The following is a 20,657-nucleotide window of genomic DNA, read 5'->3' as shown; positions in this document are numbered from 1 at the left end:
GTCCCATCTGTGGATCGCTGCAGAGCACATGAGAGGTTGCTCTTCTCAGTTACCTTCACAGACCTCGTGACAGTAACCCAGAACCACCTCAAAGGCCACTGCTGGCAGGTGGATCTATAGCTACGTACAGAAAACCTATGTGAGCATCAGGTCTCTCCAGGATATAGAGCATGCAAAGTTCATGCTCTCGTGGACGTGTCTAAACAGCCTCTGGGTCATCCAGGGGAGTGATGGGGAGGATTCTGTGTACTAGAGAATCCCTATAGAAAATCATAAAACCTGGTGGAAACAAATCTACACTTTAAAGTAGAAGCCATATTTGTAAAAAAAAAAAAAAGAAAAATATTTTCCATACAGTCCTTTTTCTAATCTACTGCTGCTGTCTCAGCTGAGTGAACAGCCACTTTCCATCCTAGGTACTTTGGGGCATAAATGTGGGACCAGTCTGGGTTAGGAAAAAGCCTGCTGTCTCCATTTAGCCTGTACCCAGGGCTAAACAATAAGCAGTTGTTCTATCACCCAGTGTCCCCTCCCCAACCAAGGAAGGGAATTGGGAAAAGGAAGGAGACTCGTGGGTTGAAATTTAAACAGATTTAATGAAATAAGGAAACCAATATCAATGCTAATACAAAACACACAAAATTATACTTAGCTCATAGAGTGGTGGCAAGTCCCTCCAGGGATAGTAACCATTGAGAGAAGGAGAAAGAGGGAGAGGAAAACAGAGCAAAAAGCCCCTGATGCCCCCCCAAGCTTTCCCATTTATAGTTACCGTGAGGTTAATGCTATAGAATATACCTGGGGCAGCTGCCCTGGGTTTAACTGCTCATGGCCTTGATCACCAGCCCACAGCTGGGCACACACTGAAACAGCAGGGAACAGAAAAGGGATTCTATAAATTTTATCCCCACAAAACCAGGACACCTGCAAAAGAACACGCCAGCAATAGGAAACCTTCAGCCCGATATACCACAGTCAGCCACACTTGGAAACAAATTTGTCACATCCAGCTGGGCAGGCACAGAAAGGCAGAGGATGGGCAGGGAAAGGGAACAATTCACACACAGCCAGAAAGAGAAGAGGTTAGTAAAAGCCAGTGATCAGATGAGGAAAAGGTGCTGAACCACCTAGAAGAGCCGGGGTGCCTACCACAACCAGGCTTAAGTCACTTCTGTCAGCTTTTATGTTCAAACTGAAACAATTTTTGGGGTGTTTTAAAGACAGCCCACGGAAAACATCCAGACAGGCATTTATTGCAGCACTTATCAGCTCTGTTTGCACTAACACTATTTTATAGATGTTTCTAGCTAAGCCTGCAAAGGAAGCCTATATAAAAAGGGGCAAAAGTCAGCTGCTGCTCTCTGTGCCTGAGTTTGTCATGAAAATCCCCTTAAACTCATGGGTAATTTTAACTCTGTGAGAAGCATAAGTGGAGCACAGTGAGAATAACAGAGATGGGATTCATTGCTCGCTGTCTCAGTTTCAACTTGTATATCCATGTCAGAGGAAGCACGTGGGTGTCGTTAGGACTAGGGCAAAATGTCCCCCCAAGTTGATGGGGACAGAACACAGGACCTGTCCCAGTGGTCCCCAGAAATTCTTCAGGGGTAGGATTTTGCTTTAGATGTGTGATTTTCCTTGATTCCCCCTCCTGAGCCAAGACTCCAGTCCTCAGGTTGTAACAGGAAACATGTTCCTCCACAAACGCTTTGACACTGAGGTTATTCCCAGTCTCACACCTTCTACTTTATTTATAAAATCTGGTCACCCTCTCAAGTTGAGCAAAAATGACCGCAGGCACGTTGCTGCTGTCTGGAAAAGGATGCTGTGCGGCTTTCCTCCTCTTCTGTGGGGAATAAAGGGAAGGGTTTGCTTTGTGTCCGGCCAACAGCTAAGAATAAGGCCCCAGTGTCATCTGGAAATAACGATTAACAAAAGTTCCTAGGGAGGAAATGAAGCATTCCCCCAAGTCTCCTCCTCCTCTCACATGCCACTTGCCTTTCTCACTCACAAACCTTTTGAGGCAGGGGCACGGGGGGAGCAAACTCCACAGGGTCCCCAGACAGACCCCAGGGACAGCACGAAATGCTAAACCAGAGTGACTCTCACAGCCTTGCTTTCTGGCCTGAGGCCACCGAAGCAGCTGGGAAGGAGTAAGGTGTTTATTTACCGGGATGACGATGACTTTGGTAAGGTAGGAGAGAGGGAAAAGGCAAGAAGCCCAGCCTGCAGCCCATCTCAGGGGGGCAGCGGCGGTGGCCCCCCAGCCAGAGAGCAAAAACCTCAGCTGTCACAGCACCGCGACGCGGGGAGCTGGCGGCTGACACGGGGGAGGATCCGCTGCCAAACGCAGCCTTCACAGCAAAAGCTGTACGAAGGAAAATACACAGCGCAATTAAGGTGTGCTTTGGGAAAAGAGAAACCTCTACTGGGGGGCACTGAGAGCAGCCAGGAAAAGCCAGGGCTGGAATTGCAGGAGATGCAGGACAAAAACAAGCATTATTTAGTAGCCAAAGAAGTCTTTTCCTTTCTTTTCTATGCTTAAAAAGATTATGAAAAACAGTCCGCAGAATGCTGTGGAGGTCAGAGTTAACCCAGGCTGCTTCTTGCTCTTGCTGTGTACTCACACGTTACCACACACAACTTCTTGCCTGAAGGGTGGCCTGGTGAAGCCCCCTTGCATGACCTCAGGGCAGACGAGCAGCAGTGTCACCACTTCCAGTGTTCAGAGGGTACAAGCAGAATTGATAGTTACAGCCACTTCCATAGGCCCTTTTGTTCAAGAAGTCAAGGTCGAGACCCAAGGGCTCAGTCTGAAATACACCAGTGTGAGTTAAAAAGGAACCGGTTTCCATCTTACCAAGGCTCCAAGAAAGCTGGAGAAGAACTGGATAAAGGACATGTACGACTCCTCCGTTCTGGTAATTGCAAGCGATTACTCACAACAAACTTTGCTGAAAGAAAGTTTTTTAGCCACTGATATGACTATATCCAGGGACAAACTGGGGGAATAAAATGGCAGAACTGGTGTGGAGCCTGCGTCTCCTGACTCTCCCATCCATTTTCCTTTTCTTTCAGCACCCACATCACTGTGTGGTATCTGCTTTGATCGTTTATTTTTTTTTACTGTGTAATCACCAATAATAATTTCTACGCACTAGGGCTATTAGGCACGCTTGTAAAGTGATTTCCTACCCCCGAGAGACCGTGCAATTGGATACCTTGTGTGCTAACCCATGAATTTTATCTACTTCAACATATACAGGGGCCTGAGGCCTTGAGGAAATTAACAATCCAAACAAATTCTACTGAGGTTTAAAAGACGAATTATTTTAATAACACTGAACTTATATTGGATTCTGGTTTGGAGACAGCTCTCCGCAAAATCAGGCAAAACGTCTCAAACAAAGAGGGATTTGACCGAACTTCAGCTCGACTGTCACATAGTTTTCCGTCTCCTTTCCCTGCATTGCTGATTAACAAGATTATTTATGTCTAACCACAAATTCAGTCTCTTTTCCTTATCCAGAGGCTTGTTCTTTCCATGAGTTCCAGAGAAAAATGAAAGTCAGTAGATTAAAAATAGAAGAAAAAAAAATTGCTATCTCAAATGACTTTTGCTTCTGGCACATCAAGAGCCGTTCCTTGTTTTGTTTGCTTTATTTCTTGCCTTTTTGTCTCCCTCTTCTCAACAGCAAACTGCAAAGGTCAGACGCTACCACGACACATACGCCTTCTGCAGTAAGAGCTGCTCCGCAGTACTTGGCAGACACAAAAACCAGACAGTTCCTTAAGCGAGGTCGCAATCCAGCCTCGGTAAGATCACCACTGAGCACCACGGCGTAAACAAGCCATGGGAACCCTGAGTCATAGTCTGAGACGTGTCTCCCATATGGGTGTCAGATGCAGAGCAACAAGGGAAGGTGCACATCCATGAATAGAAAAATAGGTGATTGAGAGGAAGAGTGGATTTTATATCTAGCTTCTGTGCAGAAGCAAGTCATCAAAGGATCCATGCTGCGAGGGTGAGGAGGAACTCAGCTGTTTCACAGAGTTCTAAAGAGGAAACCAAATAAAACAGCTCATGGGCAAGAAAGAAGTTTCTGAACTAAGAATAACCTGCCCCGGGTGTCTCTGTGGAAGGTGAGGTTCAGCCATCACTGCTGGAGTCCTTTGTAGTTTCCAGTGTGTTTCATCCCAAAATGGATCACAACTGTTTTCCATGCAGTGCTGCAGCTACACAATGCACCCGCCGCGGTGGCAGAGGCCAGCATGAACCAAGAGCACAAGGAACTGCCGTTAGCCAGAGAGAGGGACAGGAAAGAGGGAATCTGGAGTTAATGCTTTTACACCCCATGATCTTTACCAGACACACTATGCAACAGGGCGTCCCTCAGAACCATTTGGCGAACACCATGGGTGCAAACACTGAATTTAAGCCTGACCTGGAAGGAGCCACACTACAAGATGTCTGGTGGCCAGTACGACTGTATACCTTTGTACAAAGGGCCTGCTGCAGTGTGAAATGCAGATTCTTATGTGGCTAAAAGCATGTAAGACCTGCTGTTTACCTTGTCTAGTCCTTCACTCACGTCTAACAATGTCAAATTTCTGCCAGGCATGTTCATGCCGGTTGTAACAGACTCAGCAGCTCTCCCATGTGCATCCCAAACACTGTGCAATACTGAAAGAAACGTGTATTTTCTTCTGTTCTTCGCTATATTCCACAGGTGACAGCCCTACCAGATGGCTTCTCCTTTGAGATGCCTGCCCACTCCACGCACACGTGTGGGCTTATACACAAGCGAGTGTGAGTCCAGCAACAAAATCTATGGAGCAACAGCTCTGGAACTGTAACACAAAGCTGCTCTCTGTTGCCGTTGGACAGATCTGGTGACCTCCATGATCTCTGTGATCTCAGGGAAGACAGGTTACAGGTGAAAGCCAGTAGAACTACCCGTCAGTTAAAGCCTGGCTACCGTAGCAGCAGCAAATCCCCTGGCTCAGAATTGCTTTAGTAGTTTCAGAAGGTAAATATACCATAAAACAACACCAGGGGAGGAAAGGGGGAGGACTCTGGCCTGGAGGAAGAAAGGCAGCACCATAGGCTTAGCCAGCTGTGGATCAGTGATTATTATTTTTTTATTAATTGCAGAAGTTGGTTTATCTCTAGCAATTCACTAGTGCCAAACAGGTACTTGATAGTTAAAAACTTGTGTCACAGTGTATGACTTGCAATCAGTGTCACACCCCACAGCCTGAGCCCCTTTCCCTGTCGGACTTGCTGGACCAGTACAGGTTTGTTTCCAGTTGGCTGCAGTGGAATGGGTGAAGCACAGCTCCAACCTGGTCCCTAAAATGAAAGCAGATGGTCACGCCAGGCTGCCAGGCCACCCTGTTTCTCTGCTGAAGGTTCATTTTACCCAAAAGCACCTCCCCTCTCTCCAGGGCTCCCAAACAAAGTTCCAAAAACTAAAAGAAACCAGCTCCCCCTGCTCCAGGCTTTCTGCTTTGGTCTCAGCCTGGCATGAATCCTGCAGCAGCAGTTAAGCTCCTTCTAGGAAAAGAAAAAGCCACCACTGGCAGATCCGGCTCCTTCCAAGCTCTCTGTGATGAAGTGGCAGTTGCCTACACATCTGAGGCCCTCACCATTGTGTCCTGCAGATCATCCCCAAACTCCCACACTGCCCACTGCCCCTATGAGCTCTGTGAATGAGGTAACTGGCTCAGTTGCCTTTGTCTTGTCTGAATTTCAGCTTTTCTAGGAGAAAAAACAACTTGGTTCAAAAACCATGCAATAAAAAGTGCTGTGTTGGACCAGTGTGACACCGGACTCTGGTCTGTGCCCAGTCTGCACAGGACAGGGAAGGGATCTATTACATCTCCAAGATTCAGGGTCTGGGTCTGCACAGCAGTCCAGGATCTCAGCTGTCCACATCTGTGATTCACTTCTCCTACCTATGAGCCAAGGTAAGAGCTAACCCCGTGGCTGAAAGAAGATGCCAAATTTGGTCCCTTCATCACTGTCTCTTCTACGATGACACCCAAGCCTGAACTGACAAAAGACTTAACACCTGAAGACACCAATATTTATGTCTGTAAGCGTCTCACTGTCACATGGCCAAGTGTCTTACTGGGTACGTCACACATGCCAGAGAGGAGAAAGAAGACAGAAGTTCTGGGAACCACATTGCACGTGGAAGGGCAATGCTTTTGGTGGTCCTCCCACTGCCCACATGAGATGGGGCAGAGCAGGGGGGAATTCTGTGCTTTGTGAAGGTGAGGAACACAGACACTAGTGCTGTGAGCTCTGGGAAGGACACGTCTCCACAGGACAGCCGTGTGTGTTTGATGTCCTGCCAAAGGCGTGTTGGCCCTCACGATGGAAAAGCATCTTCGGCAGTAGTTGAAATCCAAACTGTGGTGTTGATGAATTACAACAATATATATCTGAAATATTTTCTATTTTATTAACAAATAAAATAAGATCATGGAGTGAAGATAAAAAGGGAATTCAGCAGAATTCAGCTATCTTGTTAAATTAGTGGAAGCTTTCACAGCTTGAAGTGAAAGACTCATTTCTGGGAACACATGGAACTAAAACAAACAAAAAAAAAATTGAAAGTGTATTGCAGGAAGCAACTCTATACTAATAAGAAAATGGACGAGTTTACACCTAGAAGGGCTTAGATGATCTATTAATGATGAGAAGAGACACAATAATCATATAATGAAGCTGCTGGGCAGTGAATTAGGAGGCCTGCATTTAGTCCCTTGTCCTGCTGGTGCACATGGTGAGATATTGCTTCAAGTAGCTAAAGGACTAGGCTTAAAATACTGGGAGGAGTTGAACGAGCATAGTTGGTCTTGGCTTCATCTCCCTGACATAAAAACAAGTGAATTTAAGACACAGGATAAAAAGAGGTAGCAACAAGTGCAAAAGAAATAGAAAGTTTATGTACATTAGCTGTTTATAGCAGGAGAATGAGTCAGTCTGTCCCAGCAGTTTCATTACGACCCAGATGAGGCCTTCAGCAAGTCCCCACCTTGAAATTGGAAAAAGCCTCTGTACATTGTATATAAATAGAAATTTTCCAGACACATGAGGACAAGAGCTCAGACTAACTGGACAGACATCACTCCACAATGTAAAACTACCATCAGGTTTTATTATTATTACTTAGAAACTGACCTTATTTATGGCAAGTGTTAAGAACTAAAATACCAGAAGAAAGGGAAAAGCTAGGCATGCTTACACACTACAGGATTCTTTATTCCTTACACTACAACAGGGTGCTAGTTACTGAAGATTGCCTGTTCCCCCTCCCAGGAATCACGTAGCTGTATAAATGGGGAGTTCATCTGTCACAGGGGCAGACTCTGCTTGATGTAGAGCCCACCAGAATTAATAACCCAGGCAAGGATGAAAGCCAGGACAGGTTGACTTGTTGCCCAGTGACAGTGACCACACTAGTCTGAGCTCAGGCTTCTCCCCTGGGAGCTTTCTTGGGCACTGACACCCATCATTGCCTTTTATCCCAAGACTTGTGTCCCTTCCACAACCAACACAGTCTGCTGCTTTCAGGTTCCTTTAGTCCATGTAGGACTATGGATCACTTACCGAAAGGATTAATTCTTCCCTGGAGCCAAGAAAACATCCATGATGGAAAGAAAAGACAGCTGCTATTGCACACCAAAGATGAGCCAAGCACGGAGATATGTCCTGAACTCAAAAGGAACCCCTCGGCTACAGCCTACTTGCAAAGGGACTCATTATCCATAACACTAAACTTCATACAATGCAGCTAAACGAGCTCTGGGCTTTCTCTACAAACATACATGGGATTCCTGGGGTGCCTGTGATCCCAACCAAAGACCAGCAGCTGTCTGCAGCTGCTCCCTGCGTAAGCCATCCTTTAAGGAGGTCATGCATGGACTATTTGGAACAAGTTGGTGTGCCAGAAGGAAGCCTTATGCTAAATGATGCTGAAGACCTGGAAGTAGATTATAGGAGCACTGACCACAAGCATTGCAAATGCAAGACAGTGGCCCTGGTAGCTTTGATCCATCTTTGGGGATTTTCTTTTTTTTTTTTTAGTTTCTTGGCTCTGAGAAACTACTTTGCCAAGAGTAAAAGGGCTGTCTTGAGGAAAACCGAGTAGGAAAAAGCCTGACCAGAGCTGAAATCCACTAGAAATTAATCAAATGCAAAGCTGACAAAAATAGAGGACAATAACATTAGTTCAGGGAAGGCTTCACAGAAAAAAGACGGCGCTGCAAGGGAAGCAGATTTTAAAGCAGAGGCACAGAAAGCAGTATGGAGCCAGCAGAGGCACTGAGCATAAAGTAACGAGGTAAAACTCAGGGTTTGGTGCAGAAAGCTTGGTCTTATGAATGGCACCTAGAGCTGGAAAAGATGCAACTGTTATGAACCACAGAGCAAGGAAAAGAATCAACAGATTTGTTATGCTCACAGATTACTGCAAGAAAAAATTCTGTATAGACAAAATAACTATAAGAATACGTTAAAAAGAAACATTTTCCTTTACCTACAGAGAGAGACATTTTTAGAGAGATATCTAATGCCAAATATATTTCTGTGCTTGATGCATCAGCAGTGTTCTGGCAGGTGCCCTTAGAAAAATAAAATGCATGTTTGTGGGCATTCAACACTCTTTGAGAGACACTTTCCTCAGCCTGTCACTTGGGTTGAGTTCAGCACCAGAGGTGTTTCACTGGAAAATACAACATATTTTTGTCGGTTTATCTAGGAGGGTTCCAAAGTCTACAAAGCTGATGCTTACATCTGGGGAAAATCTGCAGAATAGGCACGACAGAAAGCTCCAGCTCACTTTGGAAAGAGCTGGAGCTGCTAAGCTAGAGCTGAATTCCACGTACTGGAAAGAAAGGAAAGATATCAAGCAGAGAAGAGTTTGGCAAGCTGTACCCGGCTGCCACAACAGACGAGGAGATTCAAGGATTTCCTGGAATGACGATGTGCAAACAAAGCTGCCCTACTTCAGCTGCTCAAATTAGCAACCTGAGAGCGCTACTGCACAAAAAGCTGTCCCAGGGAAGAGAGGATGCTGATCTCAACAGAGTACACACAGGAACTGGAACAGCAAGGCTTCAGCCCATACCTTGGTGCTCACAGAACTGGTGTGCTCAAAAGGGACGGAGATTTTGGCCACAGTTGGTGGTTATGTGTTTAAAAGCAGAAGTCCCTCCTTAAGGAAGGTGGTATTCCCTGCGATCAACCACAAACCATGAACATGACTGGGATCCACGAACATGACCACCAGTGCTGCCAGAAAGATGCTGACAAGGCACTCCTTGAGAACACAGGTCTGTTTCAGCTACGAACACACGGTTTGCAAAGCAGATAAAAATGTCTGGTGGTTGCAGAGACGCACACTACACTCCCTCAGTTATTGCTCCGGTGATGCCAACAACAGCTTTGCATATTGCATTAGCAGCACCACCACCATGCCCTGTGCTCAGAGAGCTGCTGATGGAAGAAATGGATCACCATCTCCTCCTGCCCCAGGTAGGACCCCAGAGCAGCACTCTGCCCCAGCTCACATCCAGAAAAACCTGCCCACCCAGCACCCACGTTACCAGAAACGGACCTACCACACTCAGGGATCTCCTGCTCTAGAAAATTTGTCAAAATAAACTGGATAATCCTCATAGCCCAAATATTTACAAACCAACACAAACCAGTCTGTTGTATTCTTGGAATAAACAGAGATTGCAAATGCCAGATCTATTGTAGAAGATGAGATGCCACAGGTAGGCACTGGATCAAGCGAGTACACTCCTAACACATCTGTAGTCTCGATAGGATCTCTTGGTTTGGTGATGGGGTTTTGTCCAAAAGCAATAGGGTAACAGAGAAATGTTTTACGCTAGCTGAAATAAACAGTCACACAGAAGTAGTAGCTCAGGACTGGCACATATGGCAAAACCAGTCAAACAGAAGGACAAAAACCAGTGGTCTAAAAAACTTTTCACCAGAACAATGCAGGTACATTTTCATTAAGAAAACAGTGAGTGATCTGGATTATCACATCTCTTTCCATGATACAGCTTGCTAGAAGCTATGGCAGCTAACAAGGTGGAGCTGATTTTTGCTAAATATGACATCTGAAATAACAGTCCTTGTCGATGGGCTTAGCCACCTGTAGGATCTGGAGTTTCCTTTTGACTTGCTCCTATTATCACCAGTGCAACGGGCTGGTGTAAAATGCCAAAACAGTGAAGGACCTACTAAAAAAAGCTACAGAGTCAGAGTCTCATTTGAATGTTTATACTTTTACTATTGTTATGTTTGGCGAGCAAAGGAGAATGTGAGCAGGGACACCTTTCAGAGGCGCTCTCAAGCAGCAGTTGGACGTGGCTGCTGTGCTGCCCAGACGCTCGTGTTACAGCAACGCAAAACGAAGCCCTGAATGAAATTGGTCTCTGCTAAAAGTCGTGGCTCGAAGTCATTACTGAACAGCTCAGCTCCTGATTCCGCTGGAGCCTCTTAAAGTCAGAGGCTAGAAATGATCATCCCCAGGAACAACCTGGTAGGTAGAGAAGTTTTGTAAGGTTCAGCACACACAGCCCGCTGCCAACGTGTGTGTGTAGGCGGGGAGTGCCGTGGCCACTGGCACCCATGCCAGGGAATCCGCAGAGACCCTGCTATCCAGGGAGGTAATTATGGTGATGGATCTGTGGCCTGCGTGGCCTCCCAAATAATTCTGTTGATAAGGACTCAGCAGACTGAAGTTGCAAGAAAGGTTTTATTTCAACAGATCAGCGAGTTTGACCTGCTCTGCAGGGCATGGTGAAGTTTTTAAAGCTGACTAAAAACCAGAAAAAGGTTTCTAATATGCAGCCTTGAGTCTTGGTCTTCTTAATGTGTGCTAATGCCAAGCTAATTATGCTTAATCATAGCATAAAAAAGAATAATTTAGAAAAGACAAATAACACTGCTTATGCATTAATGACCAAAGCCGCTGAACTGGTGACAAGTGAAACTTGTGAATGAATTACTGTTCGTATCCTACAACATAGGTGCTGCACAAGGAAGAAAGGATGGTCCAAGCCTCAAAGAGACAGAAGGCCCACAAAGACAGGGAACATAGGGCAGGTAAATAACATAATATTTATCAATAATATTAATATAATATTTAGGCCTAACAGGAAGTAGTCTTAGCATGCCAGCAGCTGAAACAGTCAAGATTTTCATGGTAGGCACAGAAAACAAGGCACCATAGGAAGGGACTAAAGGGCAAGAAGCAGAGGTTGTTTGCATGCGAAATTTTGTTCCCTTCAAGTGCAAGGGGCAGCATGGGGGAAGGAACAGATCTTAAATGAGAAACAGGATATAAGGTGAGGACAGGCCAAGAAGGGCCGCAAAAGCACAGACACGTATTTGACGTGATAGCGAAGAGAAAGCCAAATGAGAGGAAGTTTCTGAATGGATATGATTTGGGCAGAAGTCAGTGTTCATCAAGGCCAAGAGAAAAGGATGTTGCGTTAATCAAGACATGATGAGATAACAACTTGGACAAGAGTTTTAGCTGTGAGGAAGAAAAGGTTGAATACTTATGGCTGAAAACACTTAGTACAGGAACAGGAAAACAAGAAGATGTTTATTGGCCAGAAATTAGAAGGAAAAATCTCTGTCCACCACCTGAATTGTATCAGCTGAGACAAGTCCTCCCAGGAGACCTTCCTTCCCCTCCCACATTGTACAGCTTCCTCCTTTCACTCTGCTTCCCTTCCCAGCTTTCTGTTATCATTTGGATGTCTATCTTTTCTTCTGCAAAGGACTTGACCAAAGAAAACAGAGGGCTTGTAAATCCGCCTGCCCGAATGTGGCCTTTTGATGTCTGGAGCACACAGACATGCTGCTGAAATTTATGGTTTCCAAGGAGGACTGAGAAAGGGAGAAATTTATGTTAGGAAAATGTGACTGTCATCTTCATTTATCTTCCAGTTTTGTAATGGAAAACAGGCATTTTACAAACACATACACACAAAGCCCAGCATGAAACGGTTTATGAACTCGAGCGCTTTAACCAAGTCTCCATTCCATGAAGACTGGTAATAATAATATTAATAATGGAATAAATCACACACCATCTGTAACATCACATCAGCATCCACCTGGCAGGGGAGAAAGCATCCCGTTGAGAAGCAAGGCAGCAGCATCTTTCCTCTTCCATCCTTCATTCTGTCTGTATCAATCGAAAAGACTTTGGATGCTTCAGACCAGCAGACTGACCACAAACACCCCACAGCCCTTACAGAAGCTGCTGTACATTACACAGGCTACAAATAAAACGTAGAGTTACACCAGATTTACTGAGGATGCTTCAAAGGGACAACTTCAGGAAAGCCCATCCTAAACACGTGGATTACCTGAAAACATTCAGCTCATTACACTGAAGCAGGCAGATAACTAGAGCAACTCAAGCAATTAGCTGGAAGGAGTTAAGCCATTAAAACAGAAATGCTCAAATTTGTATATTAAAGAATACAGACAAACTTGCATTCCTGGTAAAAGCGTGTGCTTTTCAGTCCTTGGCAGCTCATTTGGAGTTCTGAATTTACAGCAGGAAACAATACAGATTATGCTTCAGACAACCAGAGTTTATTTCTTGAGCCTATTTGCAAGGAAACCTGAAACTTGCAATAAGATAAAAGAGTATCTATTTGGTCTGGTACCAAATAATTTGCATTCAAAGCTACCTCAATTCCTGAAGATTACACCAAGCCATTTCAAAGTATTTAAACCATTTCGCAAGCGTTTAGATAGGAAGCTTTTCTATACTCACCCTGGAGGAAGTGGTGGCATTACTGATATATGTCCTGCACTACATTAAGTGTGGCTGTGGAGTTATTTATGTGCTTTTCCTGACTTCTTTTGACACGGGAGTTGATTGCAGTGCTGTATGATTACGTCTGCATCTCTGAATCTTTCTTTCTCAGCTGGAAAGTCTCAAGTTCCAAGCTGGGATTCCCTCTCCACCCCCTTCTCATGTACTTAACCCTCCTTCTGCTGGAAGTGACTACTAAACACCCACAGAAAACTCCTAGGTACAGAGACTGCAGAGAAGCAGGAAGTGGGAAGGCAGCACATTAAGAGAAAAAAAGTACTTTCTTAGATGCTCCCTGCTTATTAACTCTGTGCTGTAAGAAAGCTCTTTTTAATTATGATATTTTTAACTATGGACCCTTAGAAACTGGTCCCAAAGGATTAGGGATTTCAAGTCTCTTTGGGTTTTTTTTAATTGTTTCTGTCTTGAATTCTTTTTCTTATGATCTTTATCAACCCACCCCTCCTCCCTCAGTTCCCAGACCACCTACGGACAGAAGCATTGTTCATTAGTAAGACTTTTGCTGACGGCTACAAACAAACTTCTGTGCCCAAGAACCTATCGCTTTTCTGTTTCACTGGTCGCAACCCAGTAAAACGCACTTCAAAAACTCAACCCTCCCAGACCGAGAGCCATGAAGCAGAGGAGAACATGTGCTCCCCCCTCCACGGACAGTCGTGCAGGATGAAATAGCTGCCACTGTCACCTGATTTCTGAGCCAAAGGCTTCCTCCGTGACAGTCCTGTCACGCCGCCAGGCACGCCTGCCACTACCCATTCTCCATCATCTTGCTCAGATCTGTGCAGACCAACAGAAAGAGAACCAGAACCCTACAGCGGAGCTCACACTGCTCCGAAGGCTTTGAGCAGCCCTGGCACAGGTAGGTGAGCACGGCCAGCTTGCACGCTACGGCTTCCATTCACCCACCAGAACCAGCATCTCTGATGCCTCACAGACTCCACTGCCATTGTGTACTTCTCTGGACAAAGTAAAGGACGTGGACTGAGAATGGGAACTAAAAAGCTGTATACCCTGCCTGGAGTGAGAGGTGGGCTGTTGGTAACTCGGACCCAGCAGCCGCAGAAAGGAAGCCGGCGGGTGCTGCGGGAGCCAGCACATAGGGTCACTTTGGGCTGCGCTGGCGCAGTGGAGCTATTACCATCTCCAGGCTGTGAACTGCTCCAGAATTTCCCTATCAGTAAGTGAGAAGATACCTGCCTCATGTCCCTCAGACACATGAAAACTCTGGTATGCAGCTATTAAGGTCAGGAAGATTGAATACTCTAGATAGAATAAATATTAACTTCTGCAACATAAAGTTTCCTTCCCATCCTTCCTCCCAACATCTAAGCAAGTGATAGAAAAGGTGTCTATATACATCAGACAGTTGTCACTTGCTTTTTATCTCTGCCCCAGTCAATGTAGTCAGTTGTTTGTGTGAAAGACATGAGGTTGCTCTGGGCTTTCTTCAGCATGTTGACAAACTTTATTTAGGAATTTATTCTATTGGCAGCCGAGCCTTTTTAGTAAATCCAGAACAAGGGTAACAAACTAGTGATGGGTTTAGTGTTTCTGGATGCTTCAGTGCCTATCTCCCTTTCACATAGCTGCAATCTGGAAGTAGGAAAAGTGCTTGAGATATTGAATGGAAACTCTTTTTAAGATTTTCAGTTGATTAAAGCTGAAACCACAGAGAACAGGACTAGAAAAACCCATAAACTACAGAAATAAGCACCCAAGACCTACACCAGAACATTGCTAGCAACACAGAAAAAGAGAAAATTCTCATCAGAGAAGAACCTCCTTTCAAGCAGGCCAGTGATGGCCATGAGAAAAATTGTTTCAAGGTAGAACTTGATACCTTCATGAACTACGGACTTCATGACATAACGGCAGCCTCTGCTGCTGTCATGAGGGTTTGGTCTGCTCAGTTGCTTGGCACTGAACAAAGACTGAAGGAGAAGCCGCTCACCATTTGCTGTCTGCTTGTTGTGCCCCATCAGTACCCCATGAACCTCAAGGCTCAGGGTCCTGCTGGTTACCTGGAAGGCTCAAGAAGAATTTCTAATGTCACGGGAGACTGCCACTGCAGGACACCAGGACATCAGCAAAGCTCTCGATATTTTCTACTTTTTACTTGCACATTTTAATTTTACAGCTTTTGAATTTAGGATATTTCACACATTATTGGGTTATGCTTTACAGCATGTGCTGTGTAGGGAGAGAATAGAGACAACGTCCTCTGAGACAGTCCAGGGAACGGATTTAATGACTATGGGCTTTACTGCGTGGATATATTGTTGTGAGACTGGTGAAGCTGCAGACTGCGGGAACCACGGGCATCCCACGGGACAACCCTTGCACACTTATCGCAGAATGCCAGGCTGCCGTAGATCAAGGCACACTCCCCTTACCATCACAAATTGTGGGGCTGCATCTCGTGATAGTCTTGCCAGTGGCAGCCAATCAAGAGCAGAAGGTACCTAAAGATGAGGAATCCACCTCTCTCGACAGTTTGTTCAGTCACTAATCTTCCTTCACACACATTGGCAAACACTCTGCCTCGTTTCCCACCTGAATTTGACTGGCTTATGGTTCTTGCAATTCCCTCCCTGCCCAAACTGAAGAGCTCTTCACTAGCCTGTGTCTTCTTCCCAAGAGCAACACTCCAATCAAGGGCTTTTAAATCTTACCCTCTATTTGCCCCAAAAGCACATTGATTAAAGCAGCAAAGATTTAGAGAGACTCAGAGCCAAAAGCCTGGAGGGAGCTTAAATCCAAGCGTACTCTTCTCTCTCAGGCTTATTTCTGTACAGCACAGGGAGCTGCATATCGTGAATTAGATCAGTGAAATGACGCAGGTAAAAATGAAATAAAAGCAAAACCACACACAAAAAACCTTCCTCAAAACACTCAACCACTCACTGTCTATGAAGCTTCATCAGCGCCAAGCGTGCTGCAGTTGCTCAAAGAAAGGAATCGGCGTGGAAAACTATGTCAATCCGCGCAAAGGCATTTACAGAGGTCAAAGTTTCTTATGGGAATATTCCTACAAAAGTTGATTGTCTGGCAGAAAAGATTAATACCTTCCACCTTTTACAAAAAGTAGAACAAAAGGAAAAAATTATTTTCACTAAGGCGCATTCAGCCTTTTTTGCCACACAAGCAAATTTCCATGAAAATGTAGGAAAATCTCAGAGGTGGAAAGCGTGGAGATGCACTTTTTTATTTTAAATTCTGAGACAGAACGTGCCAGAGAAGCTCCTAGTTTCATTTAATGGAACTCAAAGAAATTTCAGGCAGAACCCAAAACAGATGTAATCCCCTCAGACACTTACAAACTATTTAAAAACATAGTAAGGTATAAACAAGACACAAGGCTTATAAAAATTGAAAGAGAAAATAAAAATCATTTTAAAAATCAAAAGAAAAACCCAAACCTCTACCCTCCGCCTTGCCCCTGCCTACCTCCAAAGCTGCTGTCCCTTGGATACTTTTTGTCACTATTGTATTTCAGAAAATGAAGAACTTCTCAATGCAAACCACCTCCTTGGGCTGCACGTTTAACTGCAGGAAGGAGCGAAAGGCAACCTGGATGAATGAAAAGGGAGGAAGGGATTCAAAACAAATCAACAAACTGTTTCTCATCTTTTCCTTGATTCCTCCCGCCTCCTCTTTTAGAAACATTTTGGCTTTTTTATTTCTCCTCTGGTTTTGCTGAAGAGAGCAGGGAGCCCATTAGAGCTGGGGGATTAAGAGGGTTGAAGTAGGATTGAGTAATAAAATTGCTGTTAAATAACAGCAATTATGCAAGGCAGATGGCCCCAGCGCAGAGCACGGCGTTTCACACGCGCCAGGACGGGAAGCAGAACCGAGCCTGCTCCGCTTTAGGAAGAGCACATCATTTGTCTCTGATTAAATCATACCAGTCTGTGATTATTAGAGAAGGGCCGCCCTGAGAGGGTTATGACACCAGGGAGATGGAAGCAGGCATTTTGGGGAGGAAAGGCATCATATAACCAACTTAGCTGCTGCTTAACCCAGGCTGGAAGTCAGCAGAATTGTCAGTGCAATTCACAGTACCAGCTACTCATGTATTCACCCGGGTGCTTGCAAGAGAAGGTTTAATTTTGCTACCACGTAGGAACTGCAGGGGAAAATCTGGTTTCTAAACTGAAAATGTTGCTAATTAATGGCAGATGCAAAATTTCCAACTGCAGCAATTTTTGTAACTGTTAAATAAGCCAAGTAAGAGAGCTGCTTTCCTGTGCACAAGGTAATGCCTACAACTGTTTTTTTTTCTGTTAAATGCAATTCAGAATTCAGTAGTCCAAGGGTTTATGATTTATTTTGTTTTAAATAAAGGTGGCCAGCCAAGCTCCTCTGGTAAGATCAATGCAGTAAAATGCATCTAGGCTTTTCATAACATTCAAAATAAATGCTATAGAAATGGGTGAGTAGAAAAAGTGTCTAAAGGAAGTGAGAAGAGGGGAGAGGTGACTTCTAGCACCAAAGTAGTAGGAGGTGAGCCAACCCCATGCAAACTCAAGCAACAAGATAGCCATATATACAGATATTCACACACATCAAGCAAGCTGAAGTGCACGTTTCAGCTAGTCAAATGGGGCTGGCCAGCTCCCAGGTTTTTTTTCTGCTTGACCCAAAAAGCCAAGGGTAAATTTAATATATAGTTCGTCAATTAAAAATTGAATTTTTAAAAATATACGTACAGGATATTTGTTTTCCCTGTGGTAATAACAGAAGAGTAAAGTCCCTTTGATTTCAGCATACTTCAATTCTCAGATCCTGATATGACGCACTCAACAGCTTGGCAAGCAAACCCCAGTGCATCTTGAAAACAGAAATCCCAAACATTCCTTAAGAAGAGCAGGGAATCAGTGTGAAAAATAGGATATTTATTATTTTCAAAGTAAATACCATAAATGTCCAGCTCGTGGCACAGTGAGGGACAATGAACAGTCTGTCCTTACAGCTGGCATCACAGCGTAGCATGGAGAGATGTCAGGCTAAACTCAGCTTTCCATCCAGGCTTTTGCTGATCTGTTCCACATCCAGATTAACTTTACTTTAACTAGTATGAAACATCTGAAATAAAATATTTACTGGAAGATTATATAACGTATATTAACTCACACTCAACCCAAGCTGATGGACAGAGAAGAAACTGGACAGTTTACTTAAACACTCGAAAACAGAGATTAACCTGAGGGACCAGAAGAAGAACAGAACTTTTCCCAGTCTAACAGTCAATTAAAAATCTCCATGCTGATGAACAAAATCCTAAAAATCCTAATTTTCTGCCTAAGATATAAAATTTTATTAAACATCGTTAGAGGACATTTTTCCTTTGCAAAATGTATACGCCAAAAAATTGAATAGGAAACAAACACGAGAAAGCTTTCAAGAGTAGAATTCATGGAAGTTTAGAAAAAGGCAGAAAAAGTCAAACAAAAGAGACATTTGCTCTTGAATTAAACTTTGTGTGTGAAGTTGCAGATGAGGAAAAGTAGGTTTTCATCCAGTTCCATCCAATTTATCACACTAAAGAACAAGACTTGATTAAAAATGCCTTGGCACCTTTTGAAAGAGGAGGAGCGTTAACCCCTTGCCCTGACCACACCGCACGTGAGCAATCACATCCCTCCCACTTCAGCTCTAACTTCAGCTCTGCACGACTCCTCTTGCCTCCACTTGCTGCACGGTTAGTTACTCCTATTTTTGTGGGGTATAAAACAACCTCTAAATATGTCAAACCTTGTTCAGCAGAGAAATCAAGTATGTCTGTTTGTAGTAGTGCATTAAAAAAGCAATCTCAGTTTACCCCAAACACCGCTCTAACTGAATGACTTCCTTATTCCCAGCTTCCTTCAAGGAAATGAGGTTTGACTGTCGAGTACTCACCTAAATCAGCAGAGCTTATAGGATCGCTTTGGGACCGCAGTGAATGAAAGGAACATTCTTATTTCTGATAATGGGAAACAGTTTTTGTTGAATTCTAGTTACAGCCTTACATTTTCAGTACTTAGATAATTAGGAATTCAGAAGGGATACTGATTGCCAACAGAAGTCTGTGCAGAGTGAGATTCTACAGTGGTTTTGGGGGGGTATCTAGATATTGGTTTCCTCACTGTATTTTCTAACTTGAAACTCCACAGCAGTTCTGTGAGGCAGATAATAAAGTACAGGGCCACCAGAGCATACCCATACGCACGCCAGGACCTCCGTGCCGGAGACAAGCACTAGAGCAACATTTTGGCCAGCGTTCCTTGCTTTATAGGCAAACTGTCAATACTGAAATGCTTAAAAATGCAGCTAATGAAGGCATTCCAGTTTATTTGGGTCACAGAAGGGCGCTCATTTTTATAGTTTTGTTTTGCAAGACAAAATATGTAAAACTAACAAGGAATGAAAGAATTAAAACCAGAGAAGAAATAACCCCCATCCTTCACTTTTTTTAGACCAATTTCTAGTTGTACAATCCATCAAACCATAACATTTTTATTAGTTTTTACATCAAGACCACAAAAGCCCTTAGGAATTCATGAGATGGATGCTCCTTCAGGTGGGATTCAAGATGAAATGATCTTGAAAGGTCATTATAACAGTGCCGTACTGCGAGCATTTTAGTACAACGTCAAGATAAATGGTGAGGTCCTGGCTATAGTGAACTTAGTACCAAAAATAACCAATGGGGCCGAGAAGGGTAAGCAGAGGTTCTCCTCCCCCAAACAGTATTCTGCAGGTCACAGATGAATTACAAATAAAACACGCAGCTGATCCTAGTCTAACCTTACAAGAAACATCCCCCTGAAGACTCTTGGTCATAAATTCTCAATCTCTGCCTCTTGGACAAAAGCAGCATGAGGAGAAAGTTAAAAATGAGGATGTTAAAAGATTTGCTGAGGGAAAAAGAACCTTATTATTAAAAAGGCAGAGGCTGTGAATGACAGAAGGAGACATAATGAGAATGCATTTCTAGCTGACCTACTGAAAACGGTCAGTCAGTCTTCAAGGGCAGAACTACATCCATGGCGATCCAACACCAACCCACCTGAACAGAGAGCCAGGCAAAACCCTCAGTACCCCTGTAAGATTTTCATTCCTCGAGTTATCTTATAGTACTTTTAGGAATCCTTACTGTTACATCGATACGTTATTGTTACGATAATCTCTGTATGAACATACTCTTCACACTTGCACAGAACCTCACAGACTCTTCACAGTCACAAGCATTTTCTAGAAGGAAATTTATCCTTGAATTACACTTCTCGGCAATGACTTATTTGTACGTGAGGCACCCTGTGATGTTTAGAAAACACAGAAAACTTTCCTGAAGACATTTCCTCTCTGGACAAGCACGTAAATCCTCCAAGGACATAAAATCTACACCAGGGAAGAGGGACAGGGATTACTCATAGGAATACCTGGCTCAATGTTGAAGTCTCTTTTCTTTGAAGTATAAACATAGTGTGACACAGCTTAGACTAATGTGAACATTGACATAACACTGAGAAAAAAAATCACATCTCGAGGAACACGCAGTCTTAACATTTGAATGCACAGGAGGGCCTTAATAAGTTGCTCTCCTCTTACCTATTTATTTCAATTGATTTGTACACTCTCCATTCCATACTGGTGAAGTAGATTTCATTCTCTTGAAATCTAGTGAATGCTACTTCACTGCTTGATATGCCTTTACAATCACTTTTAGCAGAAGAGACTTGAGCATGCAGCAGTCAAGCGGCTAAAGGAAACCTCTCCTGA

The sequence above is a fragment of the Nyctibius grandis genome, chromosome 12, assembly GCF_013368605.1.
Source record: "Nyctibius grandis isolate bNycGra1 chromosome 12, bNycGra1.pri, whole genome shotgun sequence".
In the NCBI taxonomy this organism is placed as follows: domain Eukaryota; kingdom Metazoa; phylum Chordata; class Aves; order Nyctibiiformes; family Nyctibiidae; genus Nyctibius; species Nyctibius grandis.
Note: the sequence above shows the minus strand (reverse complement) of the source record.